The sequence below is a fragment of the Orycteropus afer genome, unplaced genomic scaffold (assembly GCF_000298275.1).
Source record: "Orycteropus afer afer isolate SDZICR_OR568_19922 unplaced genomic scaffold, OryAfe1.0 scaffold00128, whole genome shotgun sequence".
Taxonomy (NCBI): domain Eukaryota; kingdom Metazoa; phylum Chordata; class Mammalia; order Tubulidentata; family Orycteropodidae; genus Orycteropus; species Orycteropus afer.
In genome coordinates, this window is record NW_006921715.1 from 7,651,795 (window position 1) to 7,660,106 (window position 8,312).

Below are 8,312 nucleotides of genomic sequence, written 5' to 3' on the forward strand. Positions count from 1 at the left end.
CTGACTCAACAGCACCTAACAACAATAACAATCATGGGAAAAACATCAGACGAACCCAGTTGAGGAGTATTCTAGACAACACTGGACCAGCACTCCTCAAAGCTGTCACGGTCATCAAACCCAAGGGATAATCTCACAGACAAGAGTCTGAGGAGACATGACGGCTGAGTGCAATGTGGGATCCTGGGTGAGACAGGAACAGGGCATCAGGTGAAAATAAAGGAAAGCCAGATAAAGCATGGGCTTCAGGTGATAACAACGTAAAGAGTGGTTCACCAGTTGCGACTAATGTAATGTCAGCCTGAGGGGGTACTGGGTACAGCATACACAGAAATTCCACGTTACCTCTGCACCTTTTCTGTAACCCTCAAACTATTATAAAATGAAAGGTTTATTTTAAAAAACACCATGCTTATTATGGAGACTTTTCTGCCCGCCCCCTGTAAGATCTGTAACAAGAAGACTGTCCTCATTCAGCCTAGAGGGAGGACAGGATTCTGCCTGAGCCCTGTGAGAATTCAGAGGCTTCCCAGGCCTGGGGGATGAAGGAGGAGGGCAGAGTAGGAGGGACAGACAAAAGACAGCAGGCACAGCCCTCGTTGGCTGATGGCTTATTTAGAGTACTTTAGTTTAAGCTCATGAAGGCGTATCATTTTCTTATGATATTCTTACTTGTTTTAAATTCAAGATTATTTCAACCTCATAAAATGAGCTGGATGACCTTTATGCGGTTGTTTTGTTTTCTGTCTCCTGGAAGAATTTGACCAAGAAGTGAATCAGCTGTTACTAAGTTTGGTAGAATCACCCATAAAACCATCTGACCTGGTGGGTTTTTCATGGGTCATTGCCTACTATTTCCTTAATACTTATTGGTCTATTAAACTTCTCTATTTCCTCTTATGTCAATTTTAGTGTTTTCTATTTTTCAAGGAGTTTATCCATTTCGGCTAGCTCTTCCAGTTTGTAACACAAAGTCATGGTTTGGTTCATTTATGATACTCCTGTCATTTTTATTCTGTTGTATTTTCCAAATCCCCTTCTAAGTACTGCCTAAGCTTGGTCTTATAAATTTTGGAACTTGGTGTGTTCATTATCATTTAGTTCTGAGGGTGTCTTGTTTTCTTTTCTGGTGTCCTTTTTAGCCCCAAGATCCTTTAGCAACACGTGCTGTCACGTGTGGAATGTTTAGGACACAAAAGGCCCTTTCCTAAGCACTGATGTTTGTTCGCCACTTTACTGCTTCCAGCAACCCTGTAAAGCAGAACTTTAATTTTCTCCATATTACAGATGGGTAAACTGAGGCACAGAGGGGTGAAGTGATTGGCCAAGGCCATGCAAGTAGTAATGGAAGACACAAGAATGGTAGACGTAAGAATTGAAACCAAGTAGCCTGAGCTCTGGTGACACAGTGCCTATGGCATTTGACTGGTAACCAGAAGGCTGGCATTTCAAATCCAGCAGCCACTCAGGAATGAAGATGGGGCAATCCAGTTTCATGAAGATTTACCAACTCAGAAACTCAATGGGGGTGTGTGTGTTGAGTGTGTGTATACATATATGTGTGTATGGATGTGAGTGTATGTGTATGTGTGCTAGTGCATGTATAAGTGTGTGTGTATGTGAGAGCATATTTCTCACAGTATTTCAGTATTTCTGAAAGTTTTCATTATAAATCTGTAACCTCACAGGCAGGCAGATCTCAGGTATAAAAGTCTTGACTCAAACACAAAGAACACAGAGACCCGAGCTATAACAGAAAAGTCACCTGGCTATCCTACTTGCTCAGGGAAGTCACTTAGGGGATTGCCTGTGCCTGCCTCACCATCCTTCTTCCTCCTAGCCAGATGGGCCATGTTTGCATTGCAAAGCTTCAGATTAGAGCTGATTCACCCTACACCCCTTGAATATTTTAAAGTGTTTAAAGTGAAGGTGTCACTTTGAAGACTAAGCTGCACCTGACCCAAGCCATGGTATTTTCAGTAGCCTCATGTGCATGTGAGAGCTGGACAACGAATAAGGAAGACCACAGAAGAGTTGATGCCTTTGAGTAGTGGTGCTGGCGAAGAATATTGATTGTAGAAGAGCAAATCTGCTTGGAGAATGGCCAGACTTCATCTCTTATGCTCTGGTCATCCTGTCAGAAGAGGCCAGTTGCTGGAGAAGGCTATCATGCTTGGTAAAGTAGCAGGTCAGCAAAAAGGGAAGACCCCCAATGAGAAGGACTGCCACAGGGGCTGCAACGATGGGCTCAAGCACGATCATGAGGACGGCGCAGGCCGGCTTCTGTCGTATGCAGGGTCGCTAGGAGTCAGAAATGACTCGATGGCACCCAGCAACAACTCAACCAATCACGAGGCCCCCACATCAAGAGGTGCATATTGCCTGTCGATGATTGCCTCAGTATCGCCCTAGGCCAGCTGTATCAGGAAACAGGAAATCAATGTCAGGCTGGGAGCTGACGGTGAGCGCTTTGTAGTTACTCCTCCCAACATTCCCTCCTCCCCCGCACTTCCCTTTGATGTGTAGCTGTCCACCTGTCTGTTCTGCCACGTGAAAATCTCACTGCTTCCCCCTGCAAGCCGGCATACCCCCACAGCCTCTCACAGAATGCCATGTCACCTGATTTCACAAAACAAAATTACTCCTTTGATACAATTTTTGTTTTAATTTCTAACAAAGCATCTGTCTCGTGTTTTCCCTAAGACAACAAATTAATAGACAAGATCAGAGGCAGGTCTAGAGACCACCACAATGCTGAATAAAAAACAAAACTAATGCTCCAGACATGGCAGCAGCAGGAACACGGTGGGAAAACAGGAGGATTTCACTGTGGAGCTGGGGGTCTCACTGATTCCGCTGCCGTCTGTTGCTTGTGTTTTTGACTGAGGAAGGTTGGTCGGACTGTGGTGGCTGCGTGTGGCTATGAGGCTGGAAGCTGTGTCACCGGTACTTCAAACACCAGCAGGGTCACCCAGAGGAGACAGGTTTCAGTGGAAGCTCTAGACTGAGAATCAAAAGGAAGACCTGGTGGTCTACTTCTGAAAAACTGGCCAGGAAATCTTACGACTGGCAGCAGAACCCTGTCTGACACAGTGCCGGAAGACGAGCCCCTCAGGTTGGTAGCCACTCAAAACACGACTGGGAAAGAGCTTCCTCCTCAACGTAGAGTCGACCTTAATGACATGGAATGAAGCTTCCAGGACCTTCATTTGCTAATGCGGCACGACTCAATCAACCAATTCCTACAGAAGTAGCAGTCAGGAAATCACACGACATACTGCACTGGGCAAATCTGCTGCAAAACCAAACTGAACTCCCTGCCATTCAGTCAATTCAGACTCCAAACAACCCTTTAGGACAAAGGAGAACTGCCTCAGAGGGTTTCCAAGGCTGTAAATCTTTATGGAAGCAGACTGCCTCATCTTTCTCAGACGGAGTGGCTGGTGAATTCAAACCGCCAACTCTTTGGTTAGCAGCCAAATGCTCTAACCGCTATACCATCAGAGCTTTCTCCTACAAAAGACCTCTTTAAAATGTTGAAAAGCAGAGAGGTCACTTTGAAGACTAAGGTGTGCCTGACCCAAGCCGTGGTATTCTCAGCCACTCTGTATGCATGTGGAAGCTGGACAATGAGTAAGGAAGGCCAAAGAAGAAATGATGCCTTTGGATTATGGTGCTGGCGAAGAATAGTGAACACACCACGGGCTGTCAGAAGAATGAATACATCTGTCTTGGAAGAAGTACGGCCGGAATGCTCCTTGGAAGTAAGAATAGCAAGATCTCTTCTCTCATACTCCAGTCAATTATCAGCAGGGATCAGTTCCTGGATGACATCGTGCTTGGTAAAGTAGAGGGTCAGCGAAAAAAGGGGAAAACCCTTAATGAGAGGGACTGATGCAATGGCTGCAGCAATAGGCAGTTCCAGGCAGTGTTTCGTCTGTTGTACTTGGCGTTGCTATGAGTTGGAACCAACTCAAAGGCACCTAACAACAGATTTAGGTTACGGTTAGTGGAAACAAAGAAGTAATGTTTTCCTCCAGGCTTATGTACACCCTGAATTCCAGCAACAATGGATTCTAACATAGGACCCAGCATAGTGCTTACACCTGAATGCTGGGGATACATTCCCTCCTCCTCTTAGTCTTAAATGCTTCCAGACAACCACCATGCGCACCGAGGCACCGGCCCTCCTTCTCTGCCCAGTCCTGGATTACTTCCACCCTCAGTTGAACGCTTCCTCCAGACGTATTTTCCATGCTGCTCTTTCAGGGCAAACTTTCAGAGGCTGTATGCCTCAGTCTTCTTATTGCACCCTTGCATCTGAATGGGAGCTCCAGTAGTGCAGTGCCTAAAGCATGTGACTGCTAACCATAAGGTTGACAGTTCAAACCCACCAGCCTCTCTGAAGAAGAAAGATGGGGCAATCTACTTCCGTAAAGATTTACTGCCTCGGAAACCCTCTGCGGGTAGCTATGAGTTGGAATTGACTCGATGGCAGTGAGTTTGTATTTGAATGGCAATTTGCCTGGATGCATAATTGCAGGTTCAGAGTTCTTCTCCCCAATAGAACAGTAACACTCCACTTCCTCTGTCACCCAGTTTTGCTGTAGACACTGGTGTCAACTGGATTCTTGAGCTTCTGTAGGGAAACTTCTCTCTCTCGGGACAGTTTTACAATTTTATTGTCTTCGATATTCTGAAACAGAAACGCATCCGAGGACAAGGCTGTCCTTCTTTCTTCCATTTGCACTGTCTGAGGCCCTGAAACTCTTCCCTCGTTTATTCAGAAAAATGTGAATCTTCTTTTTTCCCAAATGCTTCCTCCACAACATCTCTACTGACTCTGAGAGCCTTTGTCTATGGCTGGCCCCCCATCTTTGTCCTCTCTTGGCCTTTTGCCTGCACGTTCCCTCTCATCTCTCCCTGGTCTCCTGTGCCTTGAGCGCTTTAATCCACCTGCTCCCACCTGCCTGGAGATCTCCAGCCGGATCCCTCCTGCGCGGAGCTCACCTACAGTGCTATTGTCGTTAACAATCATGGTTTTCAAGTCTAATGTTTCCCCTAGCTTCCTCTTGCTTTTTTTCTTTTTTTTTTTTCCCTCGCTTCTTACTGATAACGTCTTCCTTTCTCTCCGTAAGTATACTAGCATGCTGAAATAATCATTTTACTTTCTCTTTTTCATGCATGTTTTAAATTCTTGGTGCATCTGTTCCGACGATCCCGCTTTAGGGGTGCATGGTCCGGCCGTGCACTCAGAGGCGTTCCAGTCCAGCGCCCAGGTGTCCCGGTCTGGGAACGAGCACAGCTGAAGGAAGCGGAGCGATGCCCACAGGGCAGCAGCTCCAGGAACCACTGAGATGCGGGCTCTCCCATCCCAGCCTCCCCTCTCACCCGGAAGGGCTCCCTGATTCCTCACCCGGCCTGGAGCTGGGAGCCGGGAGGGAGGCTGAGCGCCCAGGGCAGCCACCCACCTGCCGACCCCCAGCCCAGCTGCAGGGGCCCCACACCCGACCCCTACCACCTGCAGCGGCCCCTGGCTGCGCTCCTGATTGGCCACCTCCACATCCCAGGGTCTCCCCGCAGGCTTCCATTCTCCTGGCTCCTTCAGTCCACGCGGCTCCCTGTGTGTCCCTAGGATGGACCAGGGAGAAACCCTTTTTCCCACGGACCAGGCTTGCCGCCCAGAAGCGGAAGTCAGCGGACCAACGAGCACTTCCGGCAGGAAGCTGCGCCTGCGCTAAGGCACAGGCGGCCCCGGGGGTGTGTCGACCCCGCGGGAGACCGAGGCGGCCCCTGGAGCATGTAGACCCCGAGGGCTGCAGTCCCTCGAGTTCCCCTCACCATCTACGTGCTATATTTCCCTGTCCCTCGTGAAGAGCGGCTCCCCTGGCAGACCTGGCCCAGGGTGTGAGGTCATCCCCGCCAGCAGGCCGACGGGGGCGTGGCCAGAGCGAGCACGTGGCCCACCGGCGGAGGCGTGACCACAGGGCGCATGTGGTCCACTGACCCGGATGCACACACCCACCAGCTAACTTGGCCTTCGCCCGGGTGTTCTCAGGAAGCTCGGGGAGGGAGCCCGGGCACTGAGAGCCGAGGTGTCCATTCGAATAAATGACTGGATGTCCAAGGGTGGTTCATAGAAGACTCCTTAGCGTCTCACCTGCGCCATTTCTTACTAAGTCAGAACGTGCAAAATTTTCCACTTGAACCGTTTTTATGTGTAGAATTCAGTGACGGTATTACGTTCACCATATTGTGCAACGGCCACCGTTTGTTCCCAGGCTTTCATCATCTCAGGCTGACACTTTGCATCACTTGAGCAGTGCCACCGCTCCCCAGCCCCTGCACGCCACTCACCCACGGCCCAGCTCTGTGAATTTGCCTCTTCTGAGTATCTCATGTAAGTGGAATCCTATAGAATTCGTCCTTTTGTGTCAGGCTTATTAACAAAGGTAGGTGGTTCAGACCCACCCGCAGCACTCTGGAGTGTGCGGTAAAGAAAGCAACCAAGCAAACTCTATGCAACTCGGTTCTACCATAGCACCCAGGATCTCCAAGGTAACGGGTTTGGTCTCAGTGTGACTCTTTCACTCAGCACGTTTCCAGCGTTCGTCCATGGAGTAGCACTCTCAGAACTGCACTTCTCTTTAGGGCTGCATAATATTCCACTGTGTGGTGGACCACAGTTGGTTTGTCCATCATCTGTTGATGGACACTTGGATGGTTTGTACCTTTGGATATTGTAAATAGTGTTGCAGTGAGCATTGGTGGGCACGTATTTGTTTATGTTCCTACTTTACTGTTTCCTTTTATTTTTTGATCTATACCTAGGAGCAGAATTGCTGGGTCATGCTTGGTAAAGTTGAGGGTCAGATCCTCCACGAGGTGGGCTCTCCAAATATGGGCTCCAGCAATGGTTGTGAGACTGGTTCAGGACCAGTTGCTGCTTCATTGTGCTGTACGCAGGGTCATGATGAGTTGGCCCTGAGAAGCTACTTGATGGCACCTAACAATAGGGGCCCCTAGGGCTCTTCCCAGATGGAAAGCCCCCAGCATTCCACCAGCCCACTCCCAGGACCTAGCTCCTTACCTCCCAGGACCTTCCCCTGCTCTGAGGCCAGCACTGACTACAGACCAAGTGGAGAAGAGCTGTGGACGTCTAACGTCTGAGACAATAAACGCTGCACAACTGAGGGGAAGAGCTGGTGGCGAGAAGCCCAGGCGGGAATCTGGGAGGGGAAGGAGGGGAGTCGGGGCCACCCCCCACGGCGGGGGGGAGCACCTGCTGCCCAGGCCACCCACTCTAGCCTGGTGCCCAGCCAGCAGCAGGACAGGGCCCAGTGGGCAGGGTGGCTGAGCCTGGGCACTGCGCTAGGCTCCCAGACCAAGCCCCATCGCCACTACATCTGCCTCGCCCACCAGGCAGGTCACAGGTGGCCCAGGCCCTAGCTGTGCTTTGGTTTTGGGAGAAAAGAGCACAGTTCAAGTTTATCCCGTTGTTCTTGCAACACAAAACTTAAACATCATATTATTTAGCCTTCTGAGGTACAAGTCCTACAAGACACACCCAATTGTGTCAAAAGGATTATGTTCTGGGGAAAGGAACCCAAATATATCAAAATGCACAAAGTACTGGTCTCCTTTGTTACTGCTCAGAAAGAGATGACTGTTTCTCCATTTACGAGTAGAAGCAAGACCATCTGAAGTTTACAAATTCTGCACGCAAACACTGCAGTCTGCTCCCACAGGAGGGCGCTCACCACAGCTTCTCTACACAACCGAGCACACGGGCCACAGCGAGAAAACCAGCCGCACTCACGTGGAGTTTTAGTGGTAATTAAGGAAACACGAACAGGGACAGACAGCTTTCAAACCCATGACTCAAGGAAAGATGAGTCAAGACCCTCCTTGTGTGCAGTGTGCACACACGGCACCCTCATCCCTCTCCTCTGTGCCATGCACACAAGAGACCCCTGGGACCACTGGGGCACTGCCTTGCCCTCCAAACCCAGAGACCAGTCTGAAGCTGCGAGGGCCAGACCTACAAGTCCAGGACCGCTGGCAGCCCAGCGCCCGTTTGTCCCCGATAGAATCCATGCACATACAATGACTGATTTAATACCAAACTGCAGAACCCGGAAGGTTCTGCGAGGTGTTACCTGTTGCGTGGACGTTGAGGTGTTAGCTGTCACAGGGACATTGAGGTGTTAGCTGTCGCATCAGCGTTGAGGGGTTAGCTGTCGTGTGGACATTGAGGCGTTAGCTGTTGCATGGACATTGCGGTCTTAGCTGTCACGTGGAGATTGAGGTCT